Raw genomic sequence first — 19,659 nt, 5'->3', positions numbered from 1 at the left:
TGGGCTTATTTTCCACAAAATAGGAAAACTACTGGCAAAAGATGCATGTGAACGTTCTAATTACTCAAGTAACTGACTAAAGACATCTCTTGCGAACCCCTTCTAAGTCCACTCACGTCAAAACCAATGTAAGATTTAATGTTTTTAAATCAATGCCAATCCTGCTACCCAGCAGCTCTGGTGTCTCATGACTTTAAAACCAATTTAATATTTAGTCTTTAGGAAGCAAAGCTGAATTCTAAACTTCATAATCAGGTTGGTTGCAGGAGCTCATTCAAAGCTATGGAAAAAGTGCTAGCATGCCTGATTGTTAAACTGGAGGGGGCAGAAAGACGAGCGAACATATATGAGCCTTGAGGTGTACTCAGGAGTCAGGAGCCCACTCGAGCAAAGAAGAGTCTGACTGGAGCACGCAAGCCTTTGTTATATCAAAGGGATGGGAATGACAACGAAATATGTATGGAATGCTGTAACCTATTGGGTACTGAGAGATCACCACGTATCTAGTAACAGCAAGAAGAAGAAGAAGAAGAGAAATCGCCTGCCTGCTACCATCATGACTGTCAAGTTGCTCAATGCATGGTTCAGCATGTTTGGCATGAGGGCTGTGATTGCCCTCAAGGAGAAAGGTGTGGAGTACGAGTACCAGGAAGAGGGCCTGTTGAACAAGAGCCAGCTCCTGCTGCAGTCCAATCCTGTCCACAAGAAGAGTCTGTCATCACCGTGCAGTACATTGACGAGGCCTGGGCTTCAAAGGGGGCGGGCGCCATCCTTCCTCCCTAAGGACCCCTATGACACAGCTGTTGCACGCTTCTGGGTAGATTATATTGACAAGAAGGTTAGGGTTTGTTGCCTACATCCGAGCTTTAGCGTCTGCTGCCTGGTTCTATCTTTATTAGCTCCTGGTGCTTTCTTTCATGTCTTGCATGAAGCTTTCCTTGTTTCAAAAGTCATACATCTGATTGATGCAATTCTGTGGTTTAACGGACCTTCCATATACTAGTGATATGGCGCAACACACAATATCTGATTCTCTTCGTTTGTATGCAGTTCTTTGATGCAGGCCTTCGCATCATCAAAAGCCCTGAGGGCGAGCTCTTGGAGCAAGCCAAGAAGGACCTGCTAGAGGCGGCCCTAACAACATTGGAGGGTGCATTGCGGGATGTGTTCGGGGGCGGCGGCCCGTACTTCGGCGGAGGGCGCTGGCACAAGGAACTTTAGACACCTATCCATATAGAAAAAAAAAAAAAATTAGATACTTATCAAAGTATCTAGAAAAAGTCTCAACTAGTAAAAGTGAAACACTTTATAAGTTAGTGATATAGTAAAATATTTTTGTATAGGAATTTCAAAATTCTCTAGTTATCCATGTAGTGAAATTTTACTATATAAACAGATTAGTTAGAACTAATCATATAGTATTTTTTATATATAAGAAAACTAGTTGCAATCATGTAAATAGTTTTAAGAATTACTATTATGGTAAAAAATATAAATTAAAATAATAGAAAGAATTAAAAGCTGTTATCTTCATTGATAAAGAGGTCAATTCAAGATGCATATATAATCAATACTCAAAGGTTTATTGTGATTTTTTGTGATGTGAATTTTCTCTCTATAGAGTAACCAATCCACGAGAGCTTTTCTCCTGGCTGGCAATGTTTGCTCATTGCGTCCTCCTAAAAAAGTAGGATCTTTCTTAATAACACCATATGTAGATTTTAATGATGCATATAGCTCATCAATGGATTGGATGTCTAAATATTTGAGGAGAATGGTTTCTTGGTCTTCCTCTTCAAAGGCATTAACAACCTGCATTTTAGAAATACAACATAGATTAGTGTGCTACTACATCATAAGTTAATTAGCTACTCTATTGTCTTAATATTTAATAGCATTGAGTTACCAATGAAGTTCTTGATGGCAATTCTATATTAGAAGGATCCACACTTTTTTATGGCTCAACATGGTTGAGAGTCTATAGTATAAACAAGAAAATAAAGTTAACAAAATTAAATTATGCCACATTTAGTAAAAAGAAATGCAAAGAAATACCTTAGATAATTTCTTATTTTTGCCCTTACTCTCCTTTTGTTGTTGCTTGCTTTCTCGCTCATCTTATCACAATAAGTTTGTAATTAGATATAATTTATCAAATGCATATATTAAAATAAAATATCAAGAGATGGCTAAGCATACCATTCGTACATGAAGACTTTTCAGTGCTACTTCAACCTCCTCAGGATCTTGGATCATATCTTGTGGAAGAGAGTGTTCACTACTATATGAATCCTATAATACAAGAAAAGTAAAACTTAAAATGAAATATCTTTTAATTTAAAGTATACAAAAATTAAGAATATATGTATATATTCCTCATACAGATGAAATTCCTTGTAGTAGCTCCATAAAACTATGATCTGATTTTAAATAGTCCTGAAACATAAGTTAAGTGTTAGAGACAATCAAATGGAAAAAGACTACAAACCAAGGTATACTAACCATTTCATTATTTTTTTGACATTTTTCGGAAGCAAAAATTGAAACAAGAGGCGGACCATCATTGTGAGATTCCAACTAGTACAAGCAAGAAAATTGAAGTCAATATTAAAAACTAAAAACTCCAAATATTAAAATATTTAAATGAGTGAACAATGTACATACATGTGTTGCACTATTCTCAGAAAAGATGCATTGTTCTTCCACCATAAGTTGTTTGGCACAATGAATCTGTGATATGGTGCCCGGTTCTATCTTTATTAGCTCCTGGTGCTTTCTTTCATGTCTTGCATGAAGGTTTCCTTGTTTCAAAAGTCATACATCTGATTGATGCAATTCTGTGGTTTAACGGACCTTCCATATACTAGTGATATGGCGCAACACACAATATCTGATTCTCTTCGTTTGTATGCAGTTCTTTGATGCAGGCCTTCGCATCATCAAAAGCCCTGAGGGCGAGCTCTTGGAGCAAGCCAAGAAGGACCTGCTAGAGGCGGCCCTAACAACATTGGAGGGTGCATTGCGGGATGTGTTCGGGGGCGGCGGCCCGTACTTCGGCGGAGGGGCGCTGGCACAAGGAACTTTAGACACCTATCCATATAGAAAAAAAAAAAAATTAGATACTTATCAAAGTATCTAGAAAAAATCTCAACTAGTAAAAGTGAAACACTTTATAAGTTAGTGATATAGTAAAATATTTTTGTATAGGAATTTCAGCATTCTCTAGTTATCCATGTAGTGAAATTTTACTATATAAACAGATTAGTTAGAACTAATCATATAGTATTTTTTATATATAAGAAAACTAGTTGCAATCATGTAAATAGTTTTAAGAATTACTATTATGGTAAAAAATATAAATTAAAATAATAGAAAGAATTAAAAGCTGTTATCTTCATTAATAAAGAGGTCAATTCAAGATGCATATATAATCAATACTCAAAAGTTTATTGTGATTTTTTGTGATGTGAATTTTCTCTCTATAGAGTAACCAATCCACGAGAGCTTTTCTCCTGGCTGGCAATGTTTGCTCATTGCGTCCTCCTAAAAAAGTAGGATTTTTCTTAATAACACCATATGTAGATTTTAATGATGCATATAGCTCATCAATGGATTGGATGTCTAAATATTTGAGGAGAATGGTTTCTTGGTCTTCATCTTCAAAGGCATTAACAACCTGCATTTTAGAAATACAACATAGATTAGTGTGCTACTACATCATAAGTTAATTAGCTACTCTATTGTCTTAATATTTAATAGCATTGAGTTACCAATGAAGTTCTCGATGGCAATCCTATATTAGAAGGATCCACACTTTTTTATGGCTCAACATGGTTGAGAGTCTATAGTATAAACAAGAAAATAAAGTTAACAAAATTAAATTATGCCACATTTAGTAAAAAGAAATGCAAAGAAATACCTTAGATAATTTCTTATTTTTGCCCTTACTCTCCTTTTGTTGTTGCTTGCTTTCTCGCTCATCTTATCACAATAAGTTTGTAATTAGATATAATTTATCAAATGCATATATTAAAATAAAATATCAAGAGATGGCTAAGCATACCATTCGTACATGAAGACTTTTCAGTGCTACTTCAACCTCCTCAGGATCTTGGATCATATCTTGTGGAAGAGAGTGTTCACTACTATATGAATCCTATAATACAAGAAAAGTAAAACTTAAAATGAAATATCTTTTAATTTAAAGTATACAAAAATTAAGAATATATTCCTCATACAGATGAAATTCCTTGTAGTAGCTCCATAAAACTATGATCTGATTTTAAATAGTCCTCAAACATAAGTTAAGTGTTAGAGACAATCAAATGGAAAAAGACTACAAACGAAGGTATACTAACCATTTCATTATTTTTTTGACATTTTTCGGAAGCAAAAATTGAAATAAGAGGCGGACCATCATTGTGAGATTCCAACTAGTACAAGCAAGAAAATTGAAGTCAATATTAAAAACTAAAAACTCCAAATATTAAAATATTTAAATGAGCGAACGATGTACATACATGTGTTGCACTATTCTCAGAAAAGATACATTATTCTTTCACCATAAGTTATGGATAATACACCTCGTCACTTATATCCTAAAGTTTTAGAGAAAATAGAATGAAAGGTAAATATATCTAAGAAACTAAAAGTGAAATGATTATAATAAAGATAAAGATAATAAAAATTATACAATAGAGAAAATAAAACTTGAGATGAAAATTGCAAATCTTACCAGTTTTTGTTGCATATCTACTTGCTCGAAGCTATGATTCTTCTATTAAAGAAACATAGTTATGCCAATCAGTACCAATTTCTTATGTATATAATCTATAGTGAGAAAATTTTGATAAATAAGTATGCTTACCAAAGATATATCCACCAAAGATGATCTTTTCCTCGAGTTTCTTTCTGAGATTTTGAGCAACAGAAAGATATTACAGATATATATCCTTCTTTTTCCAAAGTTAAGTAGCACCAGGAAACTCAAGGGGTAAAATTTGATCATAGTTTTGATCTATGATCTCTAAAATTCTATGTTTGTCATATTTATTATTATGAAACCACAAATCCTTGCCAATCTCATGGCTCTTGACCCATTTATACACTTTTCTATGATTAGCACAATACTTAACATTTTACGTATCTCAATAGTATTTTAGTAAAAATGATTTTCCAAACTCATCTTGGTCTTCTCGACTAATCCTTTTAGGTGGTTTGAAAATCTGGTCATATGTAGGAGTCTTCATCAGAGATACATCCCCTATTTGTATACTCTTGATTTGCTTTTGAGGTGGCAACTGGACTCTTTTACTTTGTATTGAAACTGGTTTGCTCATGCTCACTGTTTGTTCAGAACTATCATTCTTTGATTTCAATTCCTCAATTGGTTTTTGGAGAGTGATGATAGTTTGCATCATTGAATCTAGAGTTTGTTGCCTTGGGGAGGCAATGAGACAAGCTAAAATTAAATCAAGAAACTATGTTAATATTCAACGAATAAAGAATCAATCAATCATATAAAAAGCATACAACAATGATCGCACTCTCTTTTTCTCTCTCTCTCTCAATGATTTTAATGGGCTTTTAAGTTTTAAAGAAAAATACCATACAACAATACAATATACAACTATACAAACCATGAGACAAGCTAAAATCAAATTTACAACTTTATATGCTAGTATTCCTCAAACAAGAGATTATATCCATACATTAATCTTCTTCAAGCAAGAAATTTTCTCATTCTTTATAAAAAGAAATAACAATAATCACACATACACACATACACACAAAGGTCCAACTACCTATACATGAGACATAACATGAGCTATATCCACAAGATACCGTCCTAATATACAAATACCCATAGATAAAGCATTATGATATACACAATGGGATGGCGATCAGATAATGATGTCCATTATGACCAATGCTACTAGCACCCAAGAATGCAACACACACACTCTCTCTCTATAATGGAGGGAAAATACTTAGGTCAAGTTGACCTAAGTATAAAAGGTGTAAGGGACACTGCATAGGCACCATTTGATGAATACACATTTGTCCTTTCATCTTCTTCACCTTCTTCCCTGTCCTTCCATGGCTGCTAGCCATTTCTCTCTCCTCTTCTTGCCTTTCTCTCTCTACTTTTAGTATTTCTCTCTCCTCGTCACCCTCTTTCTCTCTCTTCCTCTTACCTTTCTCTCTCCTCTCCCTCTTTTTGTGTAGTCCTTCTCTCTCTCTTTCCCCTTAGTTAGGACAGTTAGGTCTCCTTCATTACAGTTGGCATCAGAGCTTAGTTTTTGGATACTTTCTTTTCTCTCTCCTCATTTTCAAAACTAGTCTCCTTTTAGTCAGAAACCCTAGTTACTCAGACACATCGGTACACAGGGAGTACTGTAGGCAGAGATGGCAGCCTTTCTTGGAGTCATAAATGGAGCTTGGACCAAAAAATGGAGGCAGACAGACAAAGATGGCAGCTCGTTTTGCAAGCTCATGCCAATTTTGAAGGTATTCTCTTAAGAGACAGTGGTGAATGGAGTAGAAGGGGGGAAAGTTCTGGTTACTTTTTTAGAAGCAGTCTTTCTCTCTCTTTCTTTTAGTATTTCTCTCAAGATTTCATGGAGGAGATCAGTCCATTCTCTCCGTGTGCCACCATCTGCAACAACAGATAGAAGAAGGATCATCCTTCATCTTTGTCATCATCAACAGAAGAAGAGGAAGGAGAACACAAGGAGCTGCTGCCAGAAAGGTCTCTCTCCGACTTTGTGCTTCTTTAGGACTCAATAGCCTCCTGCAACAGCTTCCTGCAAGAAGGTCTCACTCTGCCCGGTGTCGATCATCTGATCAATGGTCTCCTCACGGTGGGACTTCCCAGGGATGGCAGGCGAGAAGTGGAAGCTCTAGCCCTAGCCCCACTCATAGATGTCCGTGACCAGGTTGTAGAAGGTGTCCACCAGTTTCGGGACCTTATCCGGGGTGTCGATCTGCTTTGGCTTCTCAAAGAAGGCGGCATACTACTTGTAGTTGTTTGCAACCTCCTCACGGGCGATGGAGCCGCCACCGAGCTCGACAGCAGGCTTGCCTTTGGTCTCAGCAGGGCCGAGGACGTTGACAACATAGTAGACAAAGGCGACCAGGGCGAGGGAGACGGCAACGAGGATGAAGGTGAGGGGGTCTGAGGCCATGGCCAGGGGGCAGCCATAGCCATAGCTCAGGAGCAGGGGAGGAACGGGAGAGGAGCAGGGGAGGGGCAGCGGGGCAGGAGTGCAGGTGGGTCTGGAGAATGGGACGAAGGCAGGCTTGGGCTGGGGCTTTCACCTAGTGGGTTATTGAGGTGAAGGGCTTGCGCATCTCACCATGGCCGACCTATAGATCCAAGGAGGACTACTGCTTTGAAAGCAAAAGCTGTTGCAGGAGAGGCCAAGCGGAGAACTCCAAAGGCAAGGAGACAAAATGGTAACCCGTCTTTAATTTTGAGGGTAAGTTCCCCTTCTTCTTCCTCCTCTCGACATTTCCTGGAGACTATGGAGTGTTGCCTATGGTGCAAAGTCACGAAAGAGAAGGTCATGGAGTTTGGAAACCATCCTTGCAGCCATAAACCACAGTAGCAACTAGCACATTCAAACGTTGAAGAGAGCAACGAGCAGCTAAAGCAAATGGTCTTGCTCTCCAACAATGCACACAGCTCAGTCCGCAACAGGCCCTTTGGAGAGTGGTCTATTTTGAGCCATGATCCGCTACCTCACAGGGGACTGCTAAACTTTCTGCAGACCCCGATTCCGAACTTAGAGTTTCCAAATCGCAGAAAAAGTGCCTTCTTGTCCATAATTCTATTACCTCATGTCCATTATGACAAGCAATTGAACATGCTCTGCAGACTCCTGCATTTCCCGCAGGGCAGCAAGTTATGCACGAGAAGACAGCCTGCCGTGGAAGATATCCCTTAGGGTAAGTGCATTCCTTGCCTCTAATGTCTTGCCTCCTGCTTGGTTGCAGCTCCCATCCACAGAGACTTTGTTACTTGTGTCTCGTAGAGCAAAACAAGCTCCACCACTGCTCACAATGCTACCTTTCCATATACCTTCTAAAATTACCCCTTCCTCCATATCTGGTGTGAAGAAAGCCAGAGGCTCAAAAGGCTCTGCTTGAGTAAGCTCCAGCACTTCTGTAAAAGATTCAGGAAGGTTCGAAAAGGAAGACAGGACATTGTGTCACCGATAATTTTTTAGAAGCTTTGCTCTTGGATGATGGAAAGTCTAATCAGAATCCCATAAATTTCCACCGGGCGAAGCACCAATAGAGGCAACACTATGCAAAAGACCACTCCCTGAGAAGTTAGCACGTCCTCACCCTTTGTAGTAAAGCCAACTGTTGAGGTATCCCCGCTTTTGGTGCCTCCCCCTTTTCTGGGCAACGTAATGGCAATAGGGCAGCTACGTATGCTGTCACAAGCGATTCAGATGAGAGAAACGCCTACTTGATTGGCACAGATTGATTGGCAGTGAGTCATCCATAGAACTAATGCACTGGCGTCTCATCCTTTGCTGCTGATCCTTTGCTACTGATCCAAATTCATTCCAGGTGCCCCCTACTGTGTTTGAGCATGCAAACACATCATCAACTAACACAGTTTTCACATGGTGGAGTTGTGTGGGAGGCAGCGATTGGGCATCTGTTGGAGACTGGGAGCTAGACAATGCCGCAGATGTTGCAGAATGTGAATTGAGATTGTCCACATCGATGTACACAGAAAACAAGTCGTCACTTGCTTCATCTGAAAGGTTGGAGTTTCCAGCATGTCAAATTCACGATCAAAGGTGATATCATCGGGCAATCATAAGGGGATTTCAGATGGAGCCCACCAGAACCAAGTTAGGTATTGAATCATCCAACTCAGAGATTTCAAGTCCAAATGCATCTGCAAGACATTGAGTAGCAACCAATACTACTTCAGGATCAACATCAGGAGCAAGTTCCACTGTGCTGAGAAAATGCAGAAAAGAATGCATGAATCGTCTCATGAGAGGGGAATTGCTCCGCAAGTGATGCACGTCTTCCTGTGGCTCATCTGAAGCCAACGGATGCTCCTTTAGCCTGCGCGATTAGAGGGTTGAGAAGCTTTTGGCCTTGGTGAGAGCCTCATAATTTGCCAAGATTTGGTACAGAAATCCACATCATAATCATGCTCATCCTCTTCTGTGATTCTTGGATGCAACCCGGGTACCCTTGATCCATCAGAAAGGTTTTGAGTAGCACGCTCCATGCACTGTCTATACCCCTGCTACCATCACTTCTGCTTATGATTCTTCCCAAGTCTTGCTCTATCTCAAGTTTTGGCTGGCTTACGTTCCTTTAAATCTGAAATCATTAGAAGTTTCCTTGCACCTAGGTTGCATACATGATGCTGGAACATCTGGGGGAAAACCTGAATGGGGCCTATTTGTCAAAGCTAGAGGCTTGGTTTCTGGTGTTTGGTTAGGGTAATTCTTCTGGATTGAATTCACCTGCATACGTCATGATTGGAGTAGAATTTGTTTCAAATGGAGATCTGGGGATCCTTCCTACTTGTTGGAACTTTACATATGTTTTCAGCTCTTGAATGCTATACTGAATTGTGTTAAGTTTATGAATGGTCAAAGAACATCACAATTCAAATAGGAATTCCAGAGGAACCTTTAGTAACCCCTTTGTGCTAATGCACTTCCATATTTCTCCTTTTATGAGGCGATGCATCAGAACACTGAGTGCAATGCACATGGAGAGATGAGCAACAAGATCTTAACTTCAATTTGCAGGGTTGTCTTTCTAACTCTTTGATGGACAGATTCATGATGACCATAGCTCCTGTAGAAAGGACGAAATAACAATGCAAGGAGCTCAGAAGAAAGTTGGAAGCTGAGCTGGTGCAGGTGCAATGATTGTACCCTAAGATTGATGCCAAGATGTTGCAAATTAAGCATTCTCATTTTGCTCTTGGTGATACAATGCGAGGGAAAGTAACCTCACATGTTTATGGAATTCCCAGTGTGCTTGCTCCATGGCAACTGCATAGTTGAGGACTCAGAAACAGAGAATTGGCTCAATTCTAGTATGGGGATATGGATGCTTGACTTCCATCAAAAGATCATGTATGCATGCAAGATATATTTGGATCAGAGTACACACCAGACAACATGATTGCATGCAATTGTGCAGGCTTGGAATCCTAGTGTGCTATCCTACATGTATCACAAAAAGCATCCCTATAGTCAACCCTAGAGTGCCCCCCTTGTCAACTCATCAAGATGCTGCTATGGTAAGATGAGCATCAGCTAAAGGACATGCCTTGGAGTTGATAACATCTGAGCTAGGCCACATAGTCAATCTTCTGAGCTGGTCTGACTTTTGTGAGATGGGATGATGGTACAACAGTAGGCAGGTTTGACTTCTGGGTGAGACTCCTAGATGAGTGAACAAAGTATGTAGAATAGAGATTGCTCTGATGTCCGTTGAATAATCAAATGTGAGCTGAGGCTAAAGCAGAAGCAAGAGTTTGCGAGGTTGAGGCAACACCATGCGTAACATGCATAAGATGGAGGAAGTTTCTGAGGTAATTCAGCAAAACAGTCAATGCAATCACACCAGTCTTTTGGGGTGCAATGGCAGCCTTTTACCCAACAGCTTAAACAACCATTAGCACATTACAAGCAACAACAGTTGCATCAAGAATCTGGACAGCAACATAATGATTATGTTTATGTCAAATTTGATCATACATGTTGTGTACCTTGCCACGGACATGGACAGCCTGAGCAGCCTAAGCCTTCTCATAGACATGATGGGAAGTATTACTATGGAAATCATCGAGAATCCTATGACTTTAAGGATCATCAACATGCATATGGAGGTTCTTATGCCACGCAACCATATGGGCGGCTACCTCATGGAGACGCTGATGCAATGCAAGAGCAGCAAGCAAGTGATTATGACCGACATCATGCCGATACCTATGCTCATGGACTTGCCAATCATCATACTTATGGTCAGCCTAGGATGCAAGGACACCATTGTAGTCATGTTGGACAGTCATCATGCAATCTTGGGCAGCATGTTTATGGGCAATAATATGACCAAAGTTTTGGTAGTAGGCAATAGCAAATAGATGTATTTGGGCAGCAGCATGAACATTCTTGTGACATGCATTCCCATAGAGATTATGGACAGCATGACCAATGCTGTGGGATCAATGATCAAAGGCAGCATGCTTATGACGGTTATGCGTGTGATGTGCAGCAGGGCTATTATCACCACATGCAGTATGGACATCATGAGTATCATTATGAGCAGCAGCCACATTGCTACGACCATCCATATGGACAGCATGAGCGTTATGGTCATGAGCATGGACAGCCATCTGTTGTATATGAGCAGTATGCTTATGTACATGAGCAGCAAACATCAGTGGAAGCAAATGCATATGCTCAACCAAATTGTCCCTCTGATGCATAGCAGGGCTATTATCACCATATGCAGTATGGACAGCATGAATACCATTATGAGCAGCAGCCACATTGGTATGACCATCCATATGGACAGCATGAGCATTATGGTCATGAGCATGGACAGCCATCTGTTGTACATGAGTAGCAAGATGACTATGAGCAGCATGTCAAAACTATTACTGAGCTGACCAATGGTGATGAGCAGGTGTGTAAATTGCTATCTAAGGCTAAACGCATTAGACATCTTACTAGTGATACGATACGGGAATTGCATGCTGCGGGCTTATGCTATCGATGTGCTAAGCCAATATCTTGTAATCATCAAGCCACATGCAAGGCAAAGACTGCCAAAATACTCTTGGTATTAGATTATTATGATGCAAAGGATGGAGAAGATCTTGTTGAAGACCATTTTGGTATGGGTCCACAACAAGAACCTTAGTTTAAGAAAGAAGACCATGGGCAACATGTGGATTTGGATGATCATGACCCCATGCGGGAGCCCCTTCAGTTCACAGACCTACAGTTTAAATGCTTGGACATCACTAAGAATGCAGGGTCCATGAATATGCAACACTTAGGGGTTGATGCAGTCCATGCAATGGTGAATTCAGCCTCATATGCTTCAGTCATACAGAGCATGGTGATGCCTGAGAGGCTTATGGAAGAGCTAGAGAATACCACCATGCTGATCATGCTTCTAGCTGTACTTGACTTTGACCTTATGAAAGCTGATCCAATGCATGGCAGCGATACCACTTTCCCTGTTGACTCGGGTGGCTACAGGCTGACCTTGACCCTCTGCATAGACTAGTACTACTCTTTAATATTAGGCAATCTTTTATTGGGTCTATGCCAAGAATCCCCCCCCCACTACCTTTTGCCACTTGTAACGCTGAACAGAGTAGTACTCTGCAGCCTACTACTTGGCTATACCAATAAGTCCGATCTTTGTTTTTTAGGACAAAAACTTCATTTTGAGTGGGGATGGATTGTAATGGAGGGAAAATACTTAGGTCAAGTTGACCTAAGTATAAAAGGTGTAAGGGACACTGCATAGGCACCATTTGATGAATACACATTTGTCCTTTCACCTTCTTCACCTTCTTCCCTGTCCTTCCATGGCTGCTAGCCATTTCTCTCTCCTCTTCTTGCCTTTCTCTCTCTACTTTTAGTCTTTCTCTCTCCTCGTCACCCTCTTTCTCTCTCTTCTTCTTACCTTTCTCTCTCCTCTCCCTCTTTTTCTGTAGTCCTCTCTCTCTTTCCCCTTAGTTAGGGCAGTTAGGTCTCCTTCATTACACTCTCTCTAAAGCAGTCAAGTTACATCACGTGATCTCCACACTATTGGAACATCTATAGACTCTCCAATTGATAATGTTACTCTCCTTCTCTTTGTAACTTCAAAGTTTGACATTACCATGCTACACAAGTTCCAATCCCTCCAAATATCTTCATCAATATCAATTCTCCATGTACTTCTATTATGATCACACTTCAACTATGACAATTTGCACCTTTTTTCTTCATAATTTACCTCTCTTATCATTGCATGAATGTACTCCCCATCCATGTCATCATCATGTTTTCTTGCCAACACAATATCATATTTTTCTAACCAAGGAGGTATACAACCAACTTCCCCTATTTGTAATAATCTTGTTCTTTGAATTAGATCTTTTACCTCATATGCAACAAGTCTATTATGGAACAAAATTATGCAATAAAGAACTCAATGGTCTTATGCAATCCCATGTAGATGGAAGTCGTTGAGTTTGTAGTACACTCATTCCCATGATTGGATCTATAAGTAAGCATTCTTCATTTTCTTTTATAGTTATGCATTGCTTGTAATATTCTCCACTAAAAAATGTGTAATACTCTCCATCCCATTGAATGGAAAAAAAATTAGTGAGTCTTGCTTTCCAATGACCTATACTTTCTAGCGTACTACAAAAAGTGTTAGTTTTTATCACGATGTCATCTGCGATCTTGTATATTTCTCCATTATAAAGAATTCTTCTATATGTGGTAACTAGATATCCTACTAGTGCATTCTCTTGAAGACCAAGAAATTGCGCAATATATTTTTGTTCTTCTAATGAAAGGGGCCTACGTTCTCTTCTCTTTTTTGTGATTAAAATGCCTAAGCTCATTCCATTTTTCTTTAGCAGTATTTAGTTGATCAACATGATGAATTAAGGACTCATCTAAGTGTAACATGATGATTGCTTGGGCATGTTGGTCATCCTCTACATCAACCAGATTTGCAGAGTTTGCAGCTCTAGTGCCTTGAATGAGAGGCCAATACCCTCTCTCCATCATCTTGTACTTGATAAGTACCTGCCATGGGTGGAAATCTTTGCCATCAAATTTACGAATTTGAGGGTGGACATCAGCATAGGTTGTGGTCATTGGGAAGGTCTTACCACTTGCTAAGACAAGGGCAGTGTCTAGTCCCTTACAAATGTGCCAATGAATGTGGAAGAAAATCAAGGACACCCTTACAAACAATTGATATTCAAAATTGCAATGAAGAGAAAGGCTGAAAATCATACATATGTAGTACTTCAAAATATGACTTTGGTGGTCCTTTCTTATGTGCAATCTTCTTCCGAGGTCTAATGGCCTTTTTAGGCTTCAATGATGTGAACCTAGACTGGACTTTTGTCTCCTCCTTGTGGTATGGTTTAGTAGATGAACCTTGTGTTGGACAAGGATGGTCTATGATTTCAATCCTTTTTGCTGATGACTCTGAGGAGAGTACAATGACACTCATCTCTCTGATTTCATTGACCAAGGCATTTGAAAGAAACCACACATAATATGCAGCAAGCAACACAATTTTAGGATAGGATGGTCTATGTGTTTATAGTTGCACACATAGCCTTACAAAATGAAGTAGAGCACTTAATGGTGTTAATTTTCTGATGAAAAAAAAATGATTGAGCAATGTGCTTTAGTGCTTACAAGCACTCATCTCTAGTCTCTAGTTTATGCTACTAGAGATGGTAGATGTTGGTCTTGATGAGCTTAGTGATGCCCTACCAAGTGAAAGAACCTCTGAAATGGAGTTCCCAGATTAGTAACTGACTCTGGAAAAGATAACTCAGTGATAAAAATCACTGTTAGTGATAGGAGAAGATGAAAAAAAACAAGAAGGTCAAGCTTTCAAGCTTGTGGCTATGGCTACCATGAAACCCATAGTTAGGGTTTGACTCTGTGGGAGCAGCAAAAGAAGAATTTTAGGAAACCCTCTTGGGTGGAGATAGTTCACTTGGGGAGCTATCAAAGCCCCATGGTCGCCACCATCATTGCACTTGCTCTACAGTGTGCCACCATACAAACTGCCCGATTGCTCAGAACTATGCCAATCTGACGATTTCCTCAATGCCGTCTTCCACGCTGCCCATGTTGCTCTTTGATGTGCCAAGACTAGTCCCCTTGTGTCAGGGAAGAAGTTCTTAGTTGTTGAATCCAGGAGCTAAAATGCTCTCCTTTGGCTTCCCCAAGTCCTCCAAGGTCAAGGGGTCAAGCTGGCTATGGAGTTTTGTTAAGGGATAATTTCCTCCCTTGTTATATCCAACAGAAACAGATAATCCATAACAGGTAATCAAAATTTGGTTCTATACGTTGATAATCTAACTTCTCAGATACACATTCTGATCACGACACACTATTCAATATTCACTATTCATCATCATTAACCTTATCAATAGAATCAGATAATTCGGAATACAGTACAGAGAATTAAATATACAGGCGAAATCAAGTAACATTCTCCCATTATCAAGAAAGCATAACTGTCTTCTACAGCAGCGCATTTTTCATTCTCTCTTCCTTCCACGAATAGTTACATCCCAAAAAGGTTCATGACTCTTCCATTCAAAAAGGTACAACTAACACCCCTACATATCTCTTACATCAATACTCTCCTTTTTCTGCTTTTTCTGAATCAGATTCAAACATTCCTGTCAGACTTGTTTCTGTGTATCCCAAAAATGAGGGTTTTTCATCTCCTTATGAGAGACAACAGGGTTGGCAACATACTGTGCCCCTGATCTGGTGACTACCAAAACTGGTGCTACTTTTTTAGGAACACCTTCCATCTGCATACAGTTAGAACAATCACAATGATGCTGAAATAAGCCATGCTTAGTTTCCTGATTCTCTTGCCACCTATCTTCAGAACTTTGCTTTGACTCTTCCACAATCACAACATTGGCTTGTGGAGGCCTAGTCTGCTGCACTTGTGCAGACTGTCTCTGATTATTGTATCTGATAATAGGTATCCCCCTTTCTTCCCTATGCTTGCACCACAGAGGGCAATTTGGACCTTGCCTATGCCCTGTCTGAGCACAGTAGGTACATGGATCTTCAGGTCCTTGCAGGTTGGGTGGCACCCAATTGTTCCTTCCTTGAAATCTTCTGGGGCCTTCCCCTCCTCTGTTCCTGTCTGGTTCCACAGCATTGACAGCTAGTCCATTAGCTCTCTATGCTGATGGTCCAGGATTTGACCTGTTAGTAGGATTATACCAACAGTTTGTATATGTATGTCCCTGTTTCTGACAAGTGTTGTAATAGGGTCTCTCCTTTTTAGTGGAAGTAGAGATTCCCATACTCTTCAATGTTGCAGCAATCTGCTTGCTCAAATTTTGCACCTTGGCTTTGGACTTACCATTACCATTCTTATCCTTTCTTGTTTTGCTCCTGCCTTTATGTTTGTGCTTCCTCTTCTTTTTCCTGCTTTTAGTCTTCCTGTCCTCAGTATCAGAACCCTCTGAATCTGAGTCAGAATCCTCATCTTCTGAATCTGTGTCTGAGTCAGTCTCTGAATCTGAATCTGACTCTGTATCTGAGTCTAAATCACTGTCCTGTTTCTTCTTCTTTCTGTATTTAACACTTCCCAATCTTTTCTCTGCTCTTCTGGCAGTTGTTACCAATTCATTGAAACCTCCTGCTCCCCCAGGGATGTCTGTACTTGCTACTGCAGTTCGAAGAGTGTCTCTCAAACCATTACAGAAATATTCCCCTAACATTTCATTAGTAGGTCTCTCTGCTGGTGCCAGCCTCCCATTCAAGTCCAGGAATTGCTGTGCATAATCCTCCACCAGGAGCCTCTTTTGTTTCATTGTTTTCAGTTTTTTCAGGATATCAGTTGGAGTCTTCCACCTCCTGAATCTTGACAAAAAAGCTGTCTGCAAAGCTTGTGTGTCAGGAAAATGTGCTGCACCATATTGTATGAACCAGTTCATGGCCTTACCCTCCAGTGTGGCAGCAAACTGCTGCTTCTTCACATCATCCCCATACAATACTCCTAGTCCACTTGCCTCCCATTTTGTGCTAAATTGAGCTACATGGGCATCAGGGTCTTCCTTCTTGGATTCACCCTTGAATGTGGCAAATTTAACTCTGAGATTTGCTGGGTTAATAGGTTGTGCCATTGGTGCTGGTATTACTGTTGCTGCAGTCTATTTCCTGATCACTGGTTTAGACAATGGATTAAATTTCAGCTTCCTCCTTGTCTGTTTATGAATCTGAGTTAGTGCCAATGCACCCAGGAATCTGTTTATGTCCCTTTCTTCTGATCCTGGTGTGAGTGGTACTGCCTGAACAACATGTTGCTGAGAATCCTCTGCATTTCCTGATCTCCGACTTGGTCCTGCCTCCTCTGTCTGGGCTTCCTGATCACTCAGATAACCCAAATCTAGGGTATCAACCTGACTTCCACTATTTGACCTTTGATGCTCCTTCTGTTTTTGCTTCTCTTCCTGTTCTAATTTGGCCTGTAACCTGGTATAATAAGGTCCAAACCCCTCACCTCTGTACTTTTCAGCAGACATGCACTACACATCTTCAGGCTTATCTGTCTTTAGTTCCAAGGGAAACAATACTCACAGCAGTGGCAGACACACCCATAGACTTTAGACCAAGGCCCCTTGCACTTTCTAGGTGCATCCCTCAAGTCATATGAATGCTGAAATCTGCATAAGCACTGTTCTCCCCAAAACCGTTCCCAGTCTATCTCCAGAGACTCCGTAGGGAACAACTTAACATGTTTGAATTTCGCCTTCCACACCAGCCCTTTAACTTTTCTGCCAAGGTCTCCAGGCAACTCAGGAAAAGCAACGTTCAGAAATACCGGATTATACAATTGAATCGCCTCTTGCTCTGTTTGCCAGTACTCAAATTCGTGTAGCAGGGCTTGGGCACATTCTTCAAACTCCTCTTCCACAGTGGTCCAGTGCTTGAATTCCTCAAGCCAGGTTTCCATTGCCACCTGTTTGTTGAAACTTAATTCCTACACTAACGCGGTTCATTCTCTGTATCTCCGCCTATCGCCCAATGAAGATTTGCAGGATCGCCAAGTGTTAAGGGCTAATTTCCTCCCTTGTTATATCCAACGGAAACAGATAATCCATAACAGGTAATCAAAATCTGGTTCTGTACGTTGATAATCTAACTTCTCAGATACACATTCTGATCACGACACACTATTCAATATTCACTATTCATCATCATTAACCTTATCAATAGAATCAGATAATTCGAAATACAGTACAGAGAATTAAATATACATGCGAAATCAAGTAACATTCTCCCATTATCAAGAAAGCATAACTGTCTTCTACAGCAGCACATTTTTCGTTCTCTCTTCCTTCCACGAATAGCTACATCCCAAAAAGGTTCATGACTCTTCCATTCAAAAAGGTACAACTAACACCCCTACATATCTCTTACTCCCTAAGGCTCAAACTAAAGTGATAAATAATCCCTAAGGTTATGCCTCTAACAAGTTTGAAGGTCCAAGATGAGAGAAATGAAGATTTTCTTGTGCACTTAGTGAGGCTGAGGTTTGAGGAAGCTGAAAGAATCAGAGGAGGCTCCGATACCATGTGGAAAACCAGAGTTGTAGCAAGAAAAGGGGCACAAGAGGGAGATAGAAGCTCAAAGTACAAGAATAAAATATTTTTTACTAAGTTTCTCAAAGTAAAACTTGGGTACACTCTATCTCTCACTTTGATAGTGACCCATAGGCTATTTATATAGCCTCTTCCTGGCAAGGGTTAGGGTTTCCCCTATCCTTTAGGCTATTCACACCCATTTTCCCTCATACACCCTTGCTTACAGTGGGTTCCTATGCCTATCTTCTAACATTTATCCCATGAGATCTCAAGAAGTCACTGAACTCATTACAGAGGCACTCTCCCTCTCCATTTGACCTCAGCACTTAACTTTCAGGCCTGTTTTTGTTTCAACAGAAGCCTTGAAAGTTTAAAAGTGCTCAAATACATCACTCTTTTCCTTCATGAAATATGCCCACAACTTTTTTGAATAATAATCAATAAAGTGACAAAATATTTACTGCCACTGAGATATATGTTTTGTGTAGGCCCCCAAAAATTTGTTTGTATAACATTAAGTATTATTCTACTCGCATCTCTATCACGTGAAAAAGGTTGTCTTGCTTGCTTACCAAATTGACATTCTACACACTTTATGAAATTTTGTAACTTTAAAAGTAGGTAACCTTGTAACCAACCATTTGGATTACATCAATGTCATTCTTTAGCAACATGCATAGAAGGAATTCCAACATGTAAAGTGAGCATGCAACCAACTCTACTTTCTTTTGCTACCTCTCTTGGGTGAAACAAATAAGTGTGTCTACTCTCATGGACCATGAACCAAGCATCAACCACTATAAAGTGATGAATGAGAGTGTAGGAAACCCATATAAAACATTTGGACATGTTTTTCCCTATCATATATAGTCAAAACAGTCCATAAAAAGATCTCTAAACTCATAACGAATCCACCAATGATCAAGGGTCAATCTTCTAATGCAATATCCCTGCCCCCTCTCCCATAGGAACCCCCTATAATTTTTAAAATTAATTGAATTTTTTTAAATCTCCCTCCCCCTGTCATTGCTGAAGAGGTGGCGAGGGGGAGGGAGAAGGAGGCAATGCCAACAAGGAAGGGGAAGTGAAGATGACAACGATGGGGAATATGACGACAACGAGAGAAGAGAAGAAGATGATGGTGACAATAACGAGGGGGGAGGCCACGTGGCCTACCACACCCCTTGGCCAGCATGCCAAGTCCACAACCAAATTGGGCTCCCACTGCCATGCTCACTGACAGGTGGTGCGTGGGGGAGACACCACCACCACCA

The 19,659-nt window shown here is 40.2% G+C and overlaps 1 pseudogene; it reads left to right on the top strand.

The window, feature by feature from the left end:
- Window positions 1-556: 556 nt before the first annotated feature.
- On the top strand, window positions 557-1,258 carry LOC148039464 (putative glutathione S-transferase parC; annotated as a pseudogene).
- The last annotated feature ends 18,401 nt before the right edge of the window (window positions 1,259-19,659 follow it).

The sequence above is a fragment of the Lygodium microphyllum genome, chromosome 2, assembly GCF_053477565.2.
Source record: "Lygodium microphyllum isolate KBCC chromosome 2, Lygodium_microphyllum_v1.1.10, whole genome shotgun sequence".
NCBI classification, from domain to species: Eukaryota; Viridiplantae; Streptophyta; class Polypodiopsida; order Schizaeales; family Lygodiaceae; genus Lygodium; species Lygodium microphyllum.
Note: the sequence above shows the minus strand (reverse complement) of the source record. Positions and strands in the feature narration are given on the sequence as shown.